The 18,666-nt window shown below is 57.5% G+C and overlaps 2 long non-coding RNA genes across 2 annotated transcripts in view; one reads left to right on the top strand and one right to left on the bottom strand.

Moving 5' to 3' along the window:
• LOC309655694 overlaps positions 1-18,666 on the top strand; it is a 250,612-nt gene that overhangs the window by 164,374 nt on the left and 67,572 nt on the right. The window lies entirely within an intron of this gene.
• On the bottom strand, positions 867-10,305 carry LOC309655685. Its single transcript, XR_014260933.1, has 4 exons — positions 10,147-10,305; positions 9,141-9,272; positions 6,214-8,397; positions 867-1,211 (listed from the first exon to the last, which is right to left on the bottom strand). It is a non-coding gene; the product is annotated as an uncharacterized lncRNA (long non-coding RNA).

Genomic DNA, 18,666 nt, shown 5'->3' on the forward strand with positions numbered 1-18,666 from the left:
TTCTCTCTTCGTTTTGGTCTCTGTTCTTCCATTGGAGGGTTTCCTCTAATGCCTGGTGATCCTCGGCTGCCACTCACACTACCGTAGAGCACGGACAGGCCAGTTGGAATCTCTGTGTGTGGAAGGACTCCCTGTTGGATTTTCAGGCATCCAGACAGCTTCCTTGGGTGCATCAGTCAGCTTTGCTGAGTTATGCTACAGTAACAAACAACCCCCCAAATCTCAGGGACACACAACAGCAAAGGTTTCTTTCTCCTTCATGTTATGTGGTGTCTGCAGGTTGCTGCAGCTCTGCTCCATGTGTCCTTTTCATCCTGGGACCTAGGCTGAAGGAGCTGCCCCCTTCTAGGACACGCTCTTCTATGGCAGAGGGAAAAGAGCAATGGCAGGACCACAGGATCACTCTTCAAGTTTTCAGAAAGTGCAACATGGTACTTCCACTCTCTCTTCATTCACCAAAGCAGGTCACATGGCCTTTACAGCAAGGGGCGGTGAGTGATCAGGAATCTTCCCGTGCTGGTGCTTTTGGGTCTCCACAGAAGACCCCTCCAATCTCCCACCTGGGGAGATGCTTGGTTCCTGGCATTCCAGGAGCAGGACAGGGAAAGATTGGGAAGCTGTGGTCACTCAAGCATCTTTTTCACCTCCACACTCATTCCTGCCTCTGCCATTCCTGATGCCCTGATTTTGGAATCTCTCTCCAGAGATGATGCATCTTGTCTTCTGCAGGGGGGGAGGGTGGGGTGGGTGGAAACAGGGAAGTAGATGGTGAGCAGCTGTGGGAGGGCTTGGGAGTGTACACATGTTCTATGCTGTGTAACAAATGACCACAGACTGAACAACTGAAAACAACACACATTTATTCTTTCACATTTCCCAGGGGTTGGAGGTCTGGGTGAGCTGGTCCTCTGCTCAGGGTCTCACTTGGCTGCAATCAAGGTGCCACTCACTGTGTGTTCATCTGGAGAGTCGGCTGGGGGAAAAAAAATCTGCTTCCAAGCTCATTCTGTCGGTTGCCGGCAGGATTTCTGTCCTTGTGGCTGTGGGACTGAGGGCCCTGGCTTCTTGCCGGCTGGTGGCTGGAAGCCACACACGGTCCCTTGCCTCTTGGGCTTCCTCTACATGGCTGCTTACCTCATGCAGCCCGCCAGGAGAGTCTCTCCCTCATCTGCGTAGACGGAGGCGGGACGTCCCATCACCTGTGCCATGTTCTATCGGTTAGAAGCAAGTCACAGGTCCTGCCTGCACTCCGGGGAAGGGATTACACAGGGGTGGGAACATCAGGGGACAGGAAATCATCGGGGTCACAGTAGGGTCTGTCCACCACGAGGGCTGTCATCAGACCCGCCCCCACCTTCCACAGTGCCCAGCCTAGTCCCCCCAGTCTCTGCTGGTTTATGCGTGCTGGTCTATGGTATATACCACCTCAGGGAGGCACATAGGTAGCTGTCCCCCTTCTCTGCTGAGTCCTGTCAGTTTCTATCTTCCTCAAATGTGCTGGACCTCTCATCTGCAGTCTTCTCCTCTCTCGTGATTATACCTTTTTAAACTTTTTTGCCATCGTTTTTATAAAGTTTCCAGAGGAAGCGGAGATAAGCATGAGATTTATTCTCCAGGTTTAACCTCCCCCCTCTATCCACCAGCTAACCCTCCCCCATCTGACAGCCTTGGTTTTGATGTGGTCTTCCCTGCCCCCTCTGTCCATCCTCCACCACCCACCTCCTGCAACCACCAGCCCACCCAATTCAGAGGCCACTTGCTGCCCCTTGCCTGCACCTTCGCAGCCTCCGAGAGAGGCACTGACACCTGCGCAAACACACTCCAAATTCTTTGCACTCAAGTTCTAATTCAGGGGTTTTCTGGGCGCACTGTGCCCTTTCCTGCCACTGTGCCTTTGCACATGCTGTTCCTTCTCTGGTACTCCTCCACCCCCACCCTGCCTCTTGGCATATCTTCCTGTGATTCCTACTCATCTGCAGGCTAGGGCCCCTCTCCTGGGAAGCCTTCTCTAAGTGGTCCAGGATCTTGCATCGACAAACATCTGCAATATGGGCATCCCATCCATTTCCCTTATCCTCCCACAAAGCCGACCAGGGTGAGGAGGTTGCAGGGTTGCCTGATGGAGCAAGAAATTCTTTTCTTCCCAAGCTGGCAGAGCCCTGAGAAGGCACCAAGGCCAGAGGGATCTATTAAAACCCTAATTGGCTGCACTACGCCCCTGCTTTCAACCCATCCGTGGCCCTCCTGTGCTGTTAGGCCAAAATCCAAAGGCCTGCGAGTGGCCCACAGTGCTCTGCGGGGCCGTCTCTGTGCCCTGCCCCCGGCTCGTTGTTCTCTCAAGGGAGATCAGGAGTCCTCCCCAGTCTCAGGGCCAGCTGTTTAGAGCCCTTTCTATCTCTCCAACTCCAGACCTTTCCCTAGTCATTTCCAAAGTCACGCTGCAGTTCTCTCAGTGTCTCTTCCTCAGGGACTCTCTGGGCCCCTGCCCCTCTGACATCCCCCTCCCTGTAGTTCTGGGGCACAGACCACCTTGTACCATCCCCAGGCTGTAAGACCCGTGGGGGGCATGGCTGTGTCTGTGTCACTCAGGACATGTCCCGAGGCTATCTCAGAGAGTAGGTGTTGAATGCAGGAATATGGAACTCGGGACAGCAAAACCCACTTTGCAGCTTAGAGTGCAGAGATAACCAAGCCCAGAGAGTGCTCAGGGCCAGGGGGACGTGCTGTAAGCAGCCTGGAGCCACAAAGCCAAACGGACAAGGGCAGTGTGGACCCAGCCTCAGCCTCAGCTGAGCCCAGGGTTCTGTGACGCCAGAACTATGCTCTCTGCCCCTCACCCTCCCTCAGATGGGGTCCCTGCCTGAGGTAGCCCTGGCAGCATCAGGTCACCAGCCCCCTCCCCACCTGCAGGGCTGGGTGCCCTTCTCCAAACCAAAGGGGGGAATGCTGGTTGCCAGGCCCAGAACTAGGAGGGTGGGGTGCCACCCACCATACCATATGCCTGCAGGTTGGCTGGGTACGGTTCCCCCTGGAACCCCGGGGTGCTCTTATCTGAAGAAGGAGGCATTGGAAGCTGGCCAGAGGACCCCTCAGGGTGAGCCCAGAGGAGTGGGAGCAGCCCTGGGGCCCCAGGAGACTCAGCCCTGGAGAGCTGTCACAGGTCACGGAGCCCAGCGCCTGGAGTGCAAGGCTGCAGGATGACTTTGCTCCAGACCCCATAGTGGTCCAGCCCAGACAGCAGGGCTGGCGAGTTGGAGGAAGAAGCAGTCACATGTGTGCCCTCCCCAGCAGGCACCCAGGGCACTGAACAAAGGACCCATCCCGGGCGGGCGGGGTGGGGGTGGGGGGTGAGTCACTAAGTGGAGAGAAGGCTTCCGGGATAAGGTGGGCCTCCAGCGGGGCGAGGGAGGCGTCCACACGCACAGGAAAGAGCGCTGGAAGACTCAAATCCCTGGTCAAGTCACTGCCCTGCCCCATTTGCCGCCTGTAAAATGGGTCACCGATCCCCTCCGTACAAGACCAGGGAGCACTGCAGACCAGCCCGAGAGAGGGGACGGGCAGCCCCTGGACGGGGGAGTTTGCAAGGCCAGGGCTTGAAAACAATTGGATTAATGCTCCCCATCAGGGCTTGGGGACAGGGTTCAAAGTTCCAACTTAATCTCCTCGGGCGTGACGCGGAGGGGTGCATGCGCACTGGGCGGGGGGAGCCGCTCCCCCGCGGGTCCCCGGAGGCGCGGAGCCCCAAGTCCACAGACGGCGCGTCCGCGCACGACACCCCCGTCCGCAAGCCCTGCGGGTGTCGAAGCGGGCTGCTCGGTCCCCGGGCCGTGTGGTGGCGCGCGGTGCTGTCCCCCAGGCTGAGCTGGAGGAGGTGACCCGGCACTGGCGCGTCCTTACCAAGGAAAACCGTGCAGCCCTTGATGGGGTGGGGGCGGGAGTTCAAATCTCGACGACACCCCACCCTCCTGAGACCTTGGAGGCCACCTTGCCCCTTTTGTGCCTCCCTCTCCTCACCCGAAACGTGGGATAATAATAAAAGCTGCCTCGTGAAGTCGAGCGCTCTAGTGGCTCCCGGCAGCTGCGAGGGTATTTCTGGGGGTGGAGCCCGGGTCACAAATATTTTGGGGGTTTTTTTTGGGGGGGGGAGGGGGAGTTATTTTCTGAGTTTTTTGGGTTTTTTTTCCAGTGACTGTGCATTACTGTTGGCCTTGGACAATAAACTGTCCTCCGAGAGGCCCGCAGTTAGGGGCACGGCTTAGAGGCGGTGCCATCGCCCCATTTTACAGTCGCAGAAGCCGAGGCGCACGGCTGGGGGCGGGGCCGGGTGCTCCCTGAGCTCAGCCGGGGCTGAGCGGTCAGAAACAGTCACACACGCACACCCACACGCACACACACACCCAGCCCCCCCAGCCCCCGTCAGGCTGTGCGCCCGCGGTTGTGGCGCGGCCGGGAGGGGAGCCCTGGGCTCTCGGATTTCATCCTGCCGCCCGTTCCCAGCAGCTCCGCACAGATGTTCTCCCGTTGGGCCTCCTGGGCCGCGTTTTAGGGGCCCTTCGCTGGTTCTTGGGGGATGGGGATGGGCCGCCCGTGCTTTCGTCACCGACTGGCAAGGCTTAGCGAGCACCTGGCCGGGATGAGGAGAACAGCGGGCTGGGCGGATGTGCCCAGAAGGCCGCGAGGCTCGGGGGCCCCTCCTGTACACCAGGCCCCATGCAGGCCGAGCTTTCTTCCCTCCTCCCAGCTCCCCAAGGGAGGGGCCGCTTTGCTTCCTGTTACGGCCGGGGAAACTGAGGCCCAGAGAAGTTAGGTAGCTTTTTCAAGCTCAGCAGGCAAGCTTTGAGCCGAGCCTTGAAGGATGGGACAGATCTGTTCATCTGGAGAAGGGAGGGTTGGTGTTAGGCAGCGGAACCACTTGGGCAAAGGCATGGAGGTGGGCCAGGATGCAGGGGGCTACAAAGAGGGGTGGAAGCCAGCCGTGAGCGAGGTCGGGCCAGATGGCGAGGGCCCAGCACGCTGGATGGCATCCGCCCCGCGTGCACCGAGGCTTAGCTGGGCCTCACTGAGGAGCCGGGCGGTCAGATGGAATCAGGGGAGCAGCCAGGAGGTTGTCCAGCGTTTGCTGGAGAGATTTTGCCTCTGATCAGGAGGGGGGCAGGGAGGGCCACTGGGAAGGAGGACAGGGCTTGTGGGGCCTGTCACACCTGGTGAGTGCCGGGAAGCTGGTTCTGGGGAGAAACCACCAAATATCTGCGTTTGTTGCTGGGGGAGGGTAATCCTTGCAGCTCTCTCTGCACAAATCCCTCCTCTGCCCCCTCCAAAGGTCTGGGAATGGTTAGGAGGCCTAACCATTCCCAGAGGAGGAGGGCTCCCTGGAGGAGGAGGCACTTGGCACTGTGACAGCCTGGTCTGAGGTGGTGGGTTCCTCCATGAAAAGTGGTAGGGGCAGCAGGGGATGAGGGCAGAGGACAGCCAACAGGGTGCCCAGCAAGCTGGTTGGACCGGCTGGGGAGGGGGCACAGCCTCTGGGTGGGGCACTCGTGACACACTCCTGCCTGGAGGCCGGTGACCTCAGAGGCCGCATCCGGGGGTGTCACCCTGCTTGGGGTCTGGGGCAGCACCGCGCTGTAGAGAGCGCAGAGGGCGTGGCCCCAGCCCCACACCTGGCCACCCCGAGCAGAAACCTTAACCCCTCAGCCCTTGACCGTACACCTCCTCAGCAGCTGTCCAGCCCTCTGTGCCTTTCCACAGCCAGGCTGCTCCTAGACGCACCCACCCCTCCTGCCCGCCGCCTCCCTCACGGCCTCCCTCACCCTCGCTCTGCCTTCGGCTCCCCTACGGCGTCCACCTCCCTGGCCGCCCTGGGACACAGAGCCCTCTTCTGCCCGGTCTGTACCCACTCTTCCTGGGGGGAGCTCCCCTCCCTGGGATTCATCAACCTCCACCCCCCACCCCCGCTAAGGGCGCCCACCCCGTGCCAGTTCCAACCTGCCTCTTCCTGAACTTCAGACCCAAATAACGGCTGCCCTGGGGGAACTTAGAGCCCACGTTCTGCAGGCTCCTCAGACACCCCATGCCCAGCCCAACTTCCTCCTTGGGCTGAAACCCGTGTGGATTCGAATTCCAGCCTGCTCCAGCTCTTACAGGCTGTGGGATTTGAGAACAAGCTACTTGCCTCCCTGTGCCCCCGAAAATGGGGGTAATAATAGTGCTGACCTCATAGTGTGGGAGAGAGGGGTCCGCGTAAAGTTCCCGGCACAATAAGGGTTCCGTTCCGAGGGTGTTAAGAGTCTAAGAAGACCCCTCATCCCACTCAAAAGGGACATCTTCTCCGGGAGGTTGTGGTGGACAGCCTTCAAGAAGACCCCAAATGATCCCGCGTCTGGCATTTACAGCTGGGCATAATCTCCGCCCCTTTCCGTGTGGGCGGAAAGTCATGACCTATCCCAGGGACTAGAAAAGAGCAGACTTGATGGCATCGTCACTTCTGAGATTAGTTTATAGAAAGACTAACTTCTGTTTTGGGTGCTCACTCCCCCTCTCTTGCTGGGGGCGTGGGGTGCCATGCCCTGAGCAGCCCTGTGGCCAGGCCCCCTTCGCCAGGACCTGAAGCCACCAGCCTCCCATTGGGGAGCTTGGGAGCAGATCTATGCTCAGGGTCCTTCTGAGAGTTTACATTTTCCCCTGGTCTTTACAACTGTCTCATCTATACCTAATTCAATAGCAGTTTTAAAAATTAAATTGCTATGAACAGGTCTTTCCAACTTGCCAACTTAGTTTTCATAGGCCCAGTGACTCTCTTTTCACACTTGTATTTCAGCAGTTTGTGTATTACTCCAAGGACTCACAGTAACGTGTTTCAGGATATAAAGAGGTTGGGGAACAAGGCAGTGATCTCAATGAGTAGGGCAGAAGCTTAGGGTAGGCATGGAGCAGCCTCTCTCGGGGGCTTCTACCCTGGCTGGGGTGGGAGGATGGCTTAAAGGTTCCAGGAGCTCCTAGAAAGTGTACCCACTTTATTGTCATGGATGGGTGTGTGTGAGTTTTGGAAAGGGTCAGTAGCAAACGTCAGTTTTTGCCCATGTGCTTTACAGAGGGTGTGGAGTGGCTCCATGTAGTGAGCTGGTTAAGTGCAGCTGGGTTAAGAAAGCTTCTGCTGCATTGTTATGGTTTAATTACCTACCGTGCTATGGCCTTTACAGCTTCTGGGGCTTCTAAGTGCTTAAATCTGGGGAGCATCTCTGTCGACCCCCACATTTACCTCTGTACCCCATCAGTCACCAAGGCTCAGTGGTTGTGCCTCCCAGATATCCCCGTGGTCCCCTTCGCTTCCTCCCGGTAATCACACTGCCCCCCTCAGTTCAGCTCCTTCCAGAAAGCTGCACTGGGCTCTTCCTGCTCCCATGGGCAGCCAGAAGCTACCTCTCACTCCCCTGCTTACACCTTCCTGCTCCTCCCCTTCAGCCATCCCTCTGCCCCACCTGCCCGCCCCTCCTTTCATTGCTCCCCCTCCTGCACTTTGACGTCCAACCTTCCCACCTCACCCAGGCATGTTTCCGAGGCCCCTCCTCGCCACCTGCTCACCCAAACTGCAGATAGAGGGTGTGCAAAGATCCTGGGGCTCTGGTCCTACCAGCTGGGACCACTTATCTGTCCTCCGTGTCCTAGTTGTCCCAGCTATAAAACAGAAGTAACGGTGGCTGTCCTTGCTCTTCCCTAGATTGTTGGGGGGATCAGATGACAGAGATGAAAGGGCTTGAAAAGTGTCAAGGGCTTTGTGAAGGACTAGCATTATTATTATTGTTGTTGTTATTTTATTTTTTTATTTTTTATTTTGTTTTAGATTACAGCTAACATTGTATTTATTTTATTTTATTTTTTTATTGGAGTATAGTTGCTTTACGATGTTGTGTTAGCTTCTGCTGTACAGCAAAGTGAATCAGTTATACATATACATATATCCACTCTTTTTTTGGATTTTCTTTACCATTTAGGTCACCAGAGAGCATTGAGTAGAGTTCCGTGTGCTATACAGTAGGTTCTCATTAGTTATCTATTTTATATATAGTAGTGTATATATGTCAATCCCAATCTCCCAATTCATCCCACCCTATTATTATTATTAATTATCGTTGTTGTTATAAGCACTCAGAAACAAGACGTTCAAAGCCATAAGATGGCTCGTAAGAAATGCCAAAAAGCAGCAAAAATCCACCAGGACCTTCCCCAAGTGGCAGGCGGTGGGGAGAAGAGGTTGGGGGTGCAGAAGACCTGGTTCAAGACCTGGGTTCAAGTCAGCTTCCAATGGGAGGAGGCTGCCAGGCCAACTCCCCTCCCTCAGATACAGCGACACAGTGCCTGAGGCCACAGTCCTTTAGGGGCCCATGAATTGTTTCAATTCTGTTTAAAATCAGAAAGGAGAAAAAAAAGGAACTTTTAGGGTGAAGAAAATGTTCTAATATATATTATTAATATATTCTTTATTCTAATGCAGTCATAAAATAGAACTTTTGTTTTTTGATTTTTGTTATTTGTTTTGTGTGGAGGAAGGAGCCCAGGAAGGCCAAGTCCCTCGGGTGTCTGAGAGTCAGGCGTGGCCCTGGGCCCTGGGCAAGGTTTTCACATCGTGAGCCTCAGTTTGCTGGCCTCCAGCACGGGTGTGGTTGTATGAGCCGCGGAATGAGTGAGCTATGCAGCCTGGGTGCTGGGCTGGGGGCTCCTCCATCCACCCATCCAGCGGGGTCTCTGATCACTGCTCTGGCACTTGGGACGCAGTTTAAGAGAGGCCAACAAGGTCCAGGCCTCATGGGGCTTAAAGGGATTAAGATGAAGAAAGTGTGAAAGGAAAGAAAGGAAGAGGGAGTAGAGTGAACCAGATACAAGGAAACCTTTGGAGAGGACAGACCCTTTCCTCCTTCTCCAGCCGGTGAAACACAGGCGGGGGAACTAGAGCCGGTGGACAGAGCTCCACCGCCCTTGCTGGGTCCCCTCCCGAGGAAGGAGCCGAGCAGGGTGAGCGACAGGAGCCCTCCACATCCTATCCACATTCCCAGCGTCCTGGGCATGTCGTCTGAGCGCTTCTCATGCGTCAGCATGTGCCACGCTTGCACTGAACCCCTGCGAGGTGGGAGCAGGTAACTCACCTGCCTTACGGGTGAGGAAGCTGCCACTCAGGCAGGTTAAGCCTTGTCTGTTTTCCAGGCTTGGGCGCGGCCCCTCCATCTTAGGGAACGTGTGCTCTACTTACAAGATGCTCAGGAGGAATTCCAGACAAGCTGATGGAGGGACAGAGGTGTGTTTGGAACAGGAAGTCTGCCCTGGATGTCCCAGTACCCAAGTGTGTGTGTGTGTGTGTGTGTGTGTGTGTGTGTGTGTGTGTGTGTGTGTGTGTGTGTGTGTGTGTGTGTGTGTGTGTGTGTGTGTGTGTGTGTGTGTGCGAGACAGAGATTTATCACCTACGGGCACATCCCAGCCCACAGCCCCACCACATACACACAAAAAGGCCCCTATGCAGTTGTCACCCAACATGCTCAACCGCGTGCAGGCAGAACTTCCATCCTGGGAGGTGACACAGCAGGCGGAAGAAAATGTTTGGCCGCCTTCATCCTGAATTCAGACACCACCCTGTCAAGCACCCCAGGACAAACTGCAGGGGCGACGTGTACCCTTCCTAAGAGGACGTGCATGGCCAGCTGCCCCAGCCCTGGGTCCCATCAGGACCCTCCTCTGTGCCGCCTGGGAGTGTGTGTGGTGGAGAGGGCCTCCCAGCGCAGCCCTGTAGCCCCTCTGGGCCCCGGGGCCCCTCCTAGCCTGCTGGGCAGCCTGCTGGGAGGATGAGGGCTATGGAAGGGGGGCTGAGGAGGGGGTGGGGCAGGCGTCAGGAGGGAGCACCAAGAGGGGCCCTGGTCTCTCTCCCTGCCGGCCTCCTGCCAGGACCCCTGCCAACTCCCCATTCCACCCCCCTCACCCCCGCCCTGGCTCCAGGCCTGGCAGCCTGCCCTTTATCACTCTCATGGTTCAAAAGAGGGGGTGGGGAGACCCCACTGAAGCACAGCCTCCAAAGTGTGTCTGGAAACTCCTGTGGAGCCTGGGTGGGGGCTGGGGGGCCCTGACTCCCCCTGGGCCTCAGTTTCTCCCAGGAAGACCCACCTAGAGCCTAGAGGAGCCCTGAGGACGGGGTGGGGACGGGCACGCGTGTGCTCCCCACCCGGCCTGGCAGGCTGTGGGCGTTCTTGGCGGGAGCCAGCCAATCCCGGGCTCTGGAGGAGGGGACCGGATGGGGGTGGGAGGCTGCCAGCTCTGGCGGAAGGAGCAGCACAGACTCCGGGCTCCCTAGGAAGGGCCTCCATCCTCCCCACCCACAGAGGCCGGACCCCAAAGGGCAGTGGCCTCCTGCTGATGGAGGCGGGGACCCGGGTGTTGTCTTGGGTCATGGGTGGCCACACCCCCCACCCCCAAGATCCCTGGCTCAAAAGCGCTCTGGGACAGATCCCTGACCGTCTCCGAAGACCCAGGCCTCAGTCTCCACTTCTGTGCAACGAGGGGCTTCCGATTCAGCTGCCTGGGCGGGGCAGGGCTCTGAGCACGTGGACCTCGTGGACTTCGGGAGCTGCCCTCTCCACCCCACTACGCTCACCTCCCTCCCAGATCACTAGAGGGGCTGTGGACCCCAGAGGCTAGAACCCAGTTCCCGGGATCCCAGACTCCAGAACCCCAGCACAGTTGAATGCTGGGCCAGGAACGTGCTCCAGAGCTCGGGCTGCTGGGGGTAGAGTGTAAAATCGTCACTGTCCTCCATGCAGCTTAGTGCTTTTCATTCAGGCTCCCAGGTCCAGGGCCGGGCAGAATGGAGCTCTTCCTGCAGAATCTTGGGGCTCTTCTCCGGAATCTCCCAGTCTCCGAGCCTGGGTGAGTGCATCCTGCCACTGGGGCTCAACCCCATCCTGGAGGCGCCTGTCATTGCCCTGCAGGGTCACCGGGAGGGAGCAATGCCCACGTCTGTGGAGGAGGAAACCAGGGCCCCGCGGAGCTCACCCACCAACCCACCCATCCTTCTCAGAACAGGACTGCAGTGTACTCAGGATGCCTTGCTGGCCCTGGCCCCAGCGGCTGCTCAGGATGGGGCGGGGCTCCGGGAGACCCGGGGGCGGGGCCTCCGGAGCCTCCGGCGGCTCAGTTCCCAGCGTGCTCTCTGCTCAGTGGCTTCGGGGGCTGATGTAACGAGGCATCCCCCCCTCCCCCGCTTGGGGCCGTGTGAGAAACCTAGCCAGGGAGCCTGTACGCCCCTGCTTGGGCGGCCGGGGAGCTGGCACGTGCCCAGCCTCGGGAGCAGCATGGTCATGGGTGCAGAGGGCATGCCCGGAGCCCACCCCGGGCTGGGGTGAGGGCACACCCCGAGTGTCTCTGGAGGCCCTGGGAGGAGCTTCTTTGACTAGAGCGTCAAGTGATGTCCTAATCGGACCTTGGACCTCCACAGAGCCTCAGTGAGCCCCAAATCGTGGCGGAGGCCAGGCCTAGAGGAGGGGATCTGAGCCCCCAGGGGTCCACGTAAAGCTCCGGCATTTCACGCTTCCCTGCTCTCAGTCTCCAGTCTGTGGAACGGTAATAACCCCATCTCAGGGGCTGTGGTGAGGGCCAGATAACACCGGGGAAGGGCCAGCCTGGCACACGGCCTGCCCCGGGCCGGGCTGCCTGTCCCCCGCCCCACCCCATTAACCTGGAAGTAGTGCCAAGAACTTCGGAGGGGCGGGGCTGGAGGCTGGTTTTTAAACACCTGGAACCTTCTACAAGATCCAGGTCCACTTTGGGGCAGGGCTTTGGGGCCCAACCCCCGCCCCCCGAGTCCTGGAAGGCCAGGCGGGCAGTGCAGGCCCCGGAGGGTGGCAGCTGGGCTCAATCGCAGATTCTGTCTGTGGCCTATCTCTCGGTAGGCACCCCGGGGCGTGCGGTGGGCAGTGCACTGGCCCGGACGGCCTGGAGCTCCCCTCGGCCCCTCCCCGCAGCTCATCCCTACAGATGGCACCTCCCTGCCTGCCCAGGCATCCCCGCCTGCCCCCACCATGCTGCACACTGCTTAGTCACCCTGCCTGCAGCCCTAAGTGTCCACACCTCAGGCCTTCGCTCATGCCGTGGCCCTGCCGGCCAGGCTCTGCCTTCCCTCGCCATCCGTCCGTCCTCAGAACTAATTCCCCCCTCCCACGTTATCACAGCTCCTGCTATTTACATCAGCCAGCGTGGTGGGCCCTGACCTCCTATCCTCCACTGAAGTGGGCACCCCCCAGGGCAGGCGCCTGCATCTCCCACCCTGGGAGCCAAGGACACAGCACCAAGGGCTGCTGAGCAAATGTCTGTGGAAAGTAGGAAAGTCTGAATGACAGAAACACACAGATGAACAGATGCTATTCACAGCCTCACAAGAATCTCACGTTTCCCCCATTTTACGGACGAAGTGGGCTCAGAGAGGTTAAATGGCTTGCCTGAAGCCACACAGCCTGGAAGTGGCAGAGCTGATCTGAAGCCAAGTCAGTGAGCCTTCAGCACTGGCCTCTTGGGCCCCTGACAAGATGCAGGCGGAGACACCGTGGCCCTCAGAGTCGGGCTGACAGACACAGGAACAGAGACTCCAGGTCTTGCCCTGGGAGGAGGGGAAACTGCCTGAGGAAGCTTCCTGCCTGAGGAAGGAAGTTTTCCACATCAGGGACCCAAGGAGAGAGGGGCTCAGATACCAAGAGAGCAGGTTTGCCCCGGCCTGGGGCCTCCGCGAGCACGCAGGCCCCTGAGGGCCTTGGTCGGGGGCTCGGCTGAGGGCGTGACTGGGCAGCTGGCCCCAGGCCTTGCAGGCCCAGGGAAGGACTGTGTTGGGCATCCCTGGTGGTCGAGGTGCCCACTGCTTACTCCGGGCCCCCTTGGAGGTCCCCTCGCCACAGCAATCGAGGTCTGAGGGCTTGGGGGACCCCAGAAGCCCTCTGCCAGCCCTGTTGCCCTCAGAGTGTCTGTGTGGGAATTGCCCAGGAGCGAATTACAGCGGAGAGTCCAGACAGGGATGGGGGGGGAGCAGGAGGCTGGCGTCTGCCTTTTAAACAAGCCTCACCTCCACGCCCCCTCCTGTCTGCCTCGCCAGGGGAAGCAGGCCGGCCAGTATGAATTTGGCTTATCTGCAAGGCTGTGGTGTGGCCAGTGCCCTCAACGTTCGTCAGGGGCAGGTCAGTCCCCTACGTTTCCCGTCATTGTCACTGACCGTACTCAATCATACTATTAGCTTTCACTAAGCACTTACCTAGGCTGCTCTGAGGGCTGCTATAGGGGATCTCACTTAACCTCACAACTCCTGATTTTGCAGGTGAGGAAAGTAAGGCACAGAGAGCTATGTAACTTGTCTGGGGTCACACAGCTGGTATATGTAGGGCTCAGGACTTGAACCCAGGTTGTCTGGCCCAGAATCCCTGCTCTTAACCACCAAGGTCACGAGGCTTTTGTATTTAAGAGCTTGAGCACCCATCTTGAAACAGGGAGAATGTCCTTCTTGCCCCTCTGGACCTCTCACCCCATCCCACAGTAAGTCCAGGCACTCCTGGGCCTTGCTCAGGCCTGGAGAAAGACTAGGAAATCTGCTCTGTCACAGGGACATGCTTCCCGGCTGCCTGACTGCTGGGGCCACCCCACAGAGATGGGGGTCAAGGGACAGGAAGGGAGGAGGGAGGGGCCGCTCCCAGGGCCTGGCTGCCCGGAATCGCCCTTTGATTACACACATGTCGCAAGCCACCCCCAGGCCTGGGTCATAGCAGACCCCTGCAGTTCCCCAGGGCCCTACCCCTTCCTGCCAGCCCCTCAGGGGCCTGAGAACAGCAAGTGGAGTGTCCCGGAGCCCTGGCTCCCCAGCAGGCCAGATGGCTTTTCCTTACTTAAATTTTTTTAGAGTTTCTTTTTTTTTTTTTTTTTTTTTTGCTTGTGAGATCTTAGTTCCCCAACCAGGGATTGAACATGGGGCCCGGCAGTGAAAGCACAGAGTCCTAACCACTGGACCAGCAGGGAATTCCCTAGAGCTCTTTAATATTTGTTATCACAGCAGTACAAGGGGTGAGGTTAGGAGAAAAGGGAGCCATAGAAAGGCTTGGGAGGAAAAGCGCCTATGATTTCTTTCCTACCCGCCCGCCCCCAGAGAGCCATGTCAGCTCCGGGTGGTGACCTCCTCCCTCCCCCGTCCCTCTTCACCAGCCCCCGAGTCCCTCCCCCATGGCACCCATCCCCAGTCTTGGTCCTCTCTTCCCCTGCCACCTCTGTGACCCTAAGAGATATGATGTCCAGCCGTCCTCTGTCCCCTCAGATCCCTCCTGTCTCAGGATGACCCTGGGGGGCCTTCCCTCCCCCCACCCCCCAACGGTCTCCCTGTCTGTGTTAATCAGGTTGCAGGTTGAAAATCAATAATCAAGTTTTAGGCTGCTGCGAATCTGTAAGTGTTGGAACAGGCACCTTTTAAACAGGAGCTGTTTTACCCTTGGTCTTGGCCTCCGTGGGCTCTCTGCTGCAGGGTCACGAAATGTCAGGGCAGGGAAGGGCCTTGGAGACAGTCTTCCTACACCCCCATTTCACAGAGACACGCAGGAGCTCAGAGAGGTGGAGGGACTTGCCCAAGGGCACACAGCTTGCCAGTGGTTGGGGCAGAGACCTCTCACCGCCCCTCAGGTTCCTGTTCCCACCCCACCACCTCCAGTGTCCAAGGAAATAGAACCTCTGAAGGTTTATCTGGGCATTTGCTGCCTGGAATTAAGATACTTCCCAGCCTCTCTTACACCTAGGTGTGGCCATATGACTAAGTTTTGGCCTGGATGTAAATAGTGTTTAATTTCAGGAAGGGTCCTTAAAGGGCAAGGCACACCCTGCTCCCCTTCCTCCTTCCTGCTGCCTGTAATGCAGATATAATGGCAGGAGCTTCAGGAGCCATCTTGGAGCACAAGGTGATCTTTGGAATGAAAACTGTGCATGGCAGAGCCACGTATAGAAGGAGCCCAGGCTCCTGAGGAGAGAAAACTAAACTTCCATCTTATGGTAGCCACTGGTATTTTGGGTTTCCAGCTGGGTCTGTTTCCTCTCCCAGGGTGTCTTCTCTAAGGAGGCCCCACAGGGAAAAAGCAGGTCTTGGTGCAGAGCAGACCCTGGGGCTTGTGACTTGAGGCCTCATGGGAGTGCAGAGGCCCCTAATGTTGTTTTAGTAGCTTAACCCCCAAGGAAGGAAATCTTACTCAGAGGCCCAAGAACAACAACAAAATCCCTTCTTAAAGTCGAGAAGCTCCAGTTGAAAGGAATGGGGTGGGAGCTCCCTTGCTCAGCCTCCCCTCACGGGCCCCAAAGCCCCTGAGCCCACCCAGAACCTGCCCAGGCTCTGTTCTCAGAAGCACCTGCCTGCTCCCCCTTATTGACACAGGTTGTAATGACTTAGCCTGGAAGTGCAAACAACCACTTCCCCCTGGGGCCAGGCGCGGGCTCCAGGAATTCAGGGTGTAGCTGCATCCCTCCCTGAGCCCTCCTCATCCTGCCGAGACAGGTGAGAGAAGCAGCAGCCCCCTCGCCCCCTCCAGGATACTGCCTGGCAATGGCTGGGCAGCTGGAATCAGGGTCAAGCCCAGAGGAGCACGAGGGGCTGGGGCCACAGTCCTCCCACCAGACCCCTTCAGCACCTCTCCACCTCTCCTCCTGCGTGTATGGGCCCCTGGCCTCTCTGGGCGTCAGTGCTGCCTTCTGTCAAGTGGGCACATTGCACCTTGCCCTGCCTGCCTCTCTCTGTGACTCAGAGAGAAGAGATGAGCAGGACTCTGGGGTGAGGGGCTGGCGTGCACGTTGCCAACCTAGCGGGCCTGGGAGGCAGCCGCAAACGACACCCTTGCTGACCCTTGCGTTCCAGGGGACCCATCCTTCTGTTTGATGAGTCATCACGAAGCGCGTCATGAAACAGGGTGGTGCTTTCTCCGCCAAGTGGCAGATGGAACACAAGCTTCTCGAACTTCTCCACCAATATTTCCTTAATTGTGGAGGCCAGTGAGCTCAGAGGATGGGACCTGCTGCTAGCACAGAATCCCTTGGTTTATCGAAACATTCATGTGGGTGTTGGGCTCTGTCCCTTTAAGATGGGAATGCTCCAGTAACAAGAGTTAGGTTTTATGCCGTCACTCAATTTCCCACTTCTCACCCCAAATGCCTGACTAAACCTGATGCTCTGGAAGCTGATCTGTGTCTATCCCGTGGCTATTCCCCCACACCCCACACCACACACACACACTCACACTCCTAGTTGAGAAGCAAAGTTTTAGGAGGGCGTGAGTTTTGCAGTCAGAGTGACTGGTTTCCAGTTGTGGCTCTGATGCTGTCAGCTGTGTGACCCTGGCCTTGTCACCTAACCTCTCTGAGCCTCCATTTCCTCTCTGCTTTCACTCCCCAGCGAGGCCAGTGTGGGGATGGAGGTAGGCGGGGTGGTAGTCAGGATGCTGTTTTCTTTTCTGGCACAGAGCAGGCCCCCAAGAACTTTAAAGAGGCTCTGTGGAGGGCTTCACTCTGTACAGGGAGACCGGGTCCATCAGAAGCTGTGTTGGGCAGACTCAGGAGACTGAAGATGCAGAGTGACTGAGGCCGCAGTGAGCAGTGCCTGTCCTCCATTCACCGCTTCCAGGAAGAGGAGCTTCATGAGGGTTTCCTGCCTTGCTGTGAGGCTTCTCTCCAGGGGGGCCACCTGGAGCAGATCCAGCTGACCCCCGTAACTGACTCCCCTGACTCCAGGCTCCTAAGTCCACTTAGGACTGATGGTCCAGCAGGAGAGCCTGCCCGGCCACTTGGATCCGAGTTTTCCCACTGGCAACTGTGATGTCTCCTTGCAGGTGAGTGAAATGCCCAGATTTCACTCTTCAGTCTCAAGGCCTGGCTGGGTGAGGGCGTTCTGGCTTGGCTGCTCTGCCCTGGCCGGGACCACAGCAAGTCCACCCGGGAGACGAATACTTCTGGTTGTACAGCATAGAGGCCCTCCACGTTCGCTCAGTGGGTGGATCCGAGGGTAGGATGAGCTCTTGGGTGCCTGGAGAAATTTCATTTTTAAAAATCGAGATAAAATACAAATTACGTAAAATGGACCACCTTAACCATTTTTAAGTGTAGCATTCAGTGGTATTACATACATTCACATTGTTATGCAACTCTCACCCCCATCCATCCCCAGAACTTTTTTCATCTTGCAAAATCGAAACTGTTTCCATTAAACAAGAATTCCCCTCTCCTCTTCTCTCCAGTCCCTGGCAACCACCCGTTTCTACTTTCTGTCTCTACGAATTTGACTTCTCCTGGTACCTCATCTGAGTAGGATCACACAGCATTTGTCCTTTTTGACTCTGCATAATGTCCTCAAGGTTCATCCATGTTGTCGCATGTGCCAGAATTTCCTTCCTTTTTATGGCTGACTAATACTCCATTGTCTGTATAGGTTCCATTTTTTTTATCCATTCATCCATCCATCCATGGACACTTGGTTTTTTCCTACCTTTCGGCTACTGTGAAGAATGCAGCTCTGAACATGGGTGTGCAAATGAGGTAGTTTTTTTGATGGTGGTGAATTCACTTGAACACATATTGGAGCAAATGACAAGTACATCACACTTCACAGACATGAATGCTTAGGGCGCTGCCAAAGTGATGGTGATTTAAGGATAAACATCCAAGAATGATGGTGGAGGAGTGAAAGGCCCCGCATGCCTTGGGTACCACTAGGTTTTGAGAAAGTCGGAGCACCGTCAAGCGGAGGCCAAGCCCAGGCCTCTCTCCTTGTCTTTCCCTCTCCAAGGCCCTCCTCTTTCTCTTCAGCTCTACCCAGACCAAGCCCGGAGACCAGCCACCGCCCAGCGTGTCCCTCTGGGTCTCTTTTGGCTCCAAATCCCGGAAGGCACCTGATTAGCTGTACTCTCACCAGGCCACCCTGATAGGTCACTGGTCAGCCAATGGATGGGCTCTCTGCGGTCAGGTGCTCTGCCTGGTCCAATCAGTGGTGGGGAGAGCGGGCTCACGTGGGGCTGCGTGGGGACCTGTGGTTCTCCCGTGGCCCGCACTGCCCTCAGATTCCCAGCTCCCGTGTCTCCTCCGAGGTGGGCCCCGGAGGATCCCCTGCAGGCGGGAGGCTGAGGGTCAGGGTCTGAGCTGACTGCCCCTGAACGCCAAGCCTGCCGATAAACAAGGGCGGGAGGAGTGATGGGGAGTCCTGCTGCTGGTTGAGACCCGCCGGCGCCCCTTCTCCTAACGAGGCACCCGGGTCCTGGTGTTTGGACAGTTGCTGTGGCTGTGTGCGTGGAGGAGGGGGTCCTAGGGGCTCCCCAGACGCCGCTTTGCTCTCCTGGGCAGCCGTGCCTTCCTGCCAGCGCCCCTTTTCTCACTCAGGGAGCCCGACAGTGAGGACTTCAGCTCCTGTGCTTTGTCGGCCTTGCCTAGATCAGAAAAACCCAGGTCCTAGGGTGTCCTGCTGGGAGGTGGGACCCTCTGCACCGGCTCTTCAGCGAGTCTCTGCGCACAGGGTCTGTGGGTTCCAGACCACGGGGCTCGGGGGAGGAGTGGTGTGTGTGTGCTGCTCTCCGCCAGGCTCTACTTCTCCCAGCGGATCTCCCCTCCCCGAAGTGTCCCCCCCCCATTCCAAGAGAGGAGCAT

Source organism: Balaenoptera physalus (genome assembly GCF_965194825.1).
Source record: "Balaenoptera physalus genome assembly, chromosome: 2".
NCBI classification, from domain to species: domain Eukaryota; kingdom Metazoa; phylum Chordata; class Mammalia; order Artiodactyla; family Balaenopteridae; genus Balaenoptera; species Balaenoptera physalus.